Here is a 1,811-nt window from a genome sequence, read left to right as displayed (position 1 = left end):
GAATGACATCATCACATCCCTCTCATGGTCTACAGAATGACATCATCACATCCCTCTCATGGTCTACAGAATGACATCATCACATCCCACTCATGGACTAGAGAATGACATCACATCCCTCTCATGGACTACAGAATGACATCATCACATACCTCTCATGGACTACAGAATGACATCATCACATCCCTCTCATGGTCTACAGAATGACATCATCACATCCCTCTCATGGACTAGAGAATGACATCATCACATCCCTCTCATGGACTACAGAATGACATCATCACATCCCTCCCATGGACTACAGAATGACATCATCACATCCCTCTCATGGACTACAGCATGACATCATCACATCCCTCTCATGGACTAGAGAATGACATCATCACATCCCTCTCATGCACTACAGAATGACATCATCACATCCCTCCCATGGACTACAGGACATCATCACATCCCTCTCATGGACTACAGAATGACATCATCACATCCCTCTCATGGACTACAGAATGACATCATCACATCCCCCTCACTGGGATGACATCTGTCACATTCAAAACAGCTGGGACCTGGAATCTCGTAACTCTGAAATTTCAGACTCTAAAAAATGAGCTCTTACTTGGAAAAATGATTTTGAACGGGAAACCAACTCAGAAACTCTGGCATCTTGCTGCGTTTAAAACAGGAAACTGAAAAATGCAAGGTCAAATCATGACTTCAGTGATCTTCAGGTCGGAAAGTTTGTGCTTTAGAAAGAGTTCTGAGTTCCCGAGTTGGAACTTTGAGTGGGTTGACAGAGTTCCCAGTTGTTCTGAACACGTCATTATGCCACGTTCATAACTCTGAAATATCCAACTTGCTGATACGTTGAAAGCTGCACGTGTATAACTGTAACCAGTTCACAATTCGTACATTTCAGAGTTTCCTAGTTCCGACTAGTACTTGAACGCGGCCATCACCCTCGTGAACTACAGAACGACATCATGATCTAATAACATCCCCCTGGTGGACTACATAATGACATCATATCCTCCCCCTCGTGAACTACAGAACGACATCATGATCTAATAACATCCCCCTGGTGGACTACATAATGACATCATGATCTCATATCCTCACCCTCGTGAACTACAGAACGACATCATGATCTAATAACATCCCCCTGGTGGACTACATAATGACATATATATATCCCATTTAGCAGACGCTTTTGTCCAAAGCGACTTACAAGACGGCTGGGGCCACTACTTTTACATATGGGTGGCCCCAGCGGGAATCGAACCCACGACACTTGGCGTTGCAAGCGCCATGCTCTACCGACTGAGCCACACAGGACCACACAGGACATCATATCCTCCCCCTCGTGAACTACAGAACGACATCATGATCTAATAACATCCCCCTGGTGGACTACATAATGACATCATGATCTCATATCCTCACCCTCGTGAACTACAGAACGACATCATGATCTAATAACATCCCCCTGGTGGAATACATAATGACATCATGATCTCATATCCTCCCCCTCGTGAACTACAGAACGACATCATGATCTAATAACATCCCCCTGGTGGACTACATAATGACATCATATCCTCCCCCTCGTGAACTACAGAACGACATCATGATCTAATAACATCCCCCTGGTGGACTACATAATGACATCATGATCTCATATCCTCACCCTCGTGAACTACAGAACGACATCATGATCTAATAACATCCCCCTGGTGGACTACATAATGACATCTTGATCTCATATCCTCCCCCTCGTGAACTACAGAATGACATCATGATCTAATAACATCCCC

The sequence above is a fragment of the Oncorhynchus masou genome, unplaced genomic scaffold (genome assembly GCF_036934945.1).
Source record: "Oncorhynchus masou masou isolate Uvic2021 unplaced genomic scaffold, UVic_Omas_1.1 unplaced_scaffold_2025, whole genome shotgun sequence".
NCBI lineage: Eukaryota > Metazoa > Chordata > Actinopteri > Salmoniformes > Salmonidae > Oncorhynchus > Oncorhynchus masou.
Note: the sequence above shows the minus strand (reverse complement) of the source record.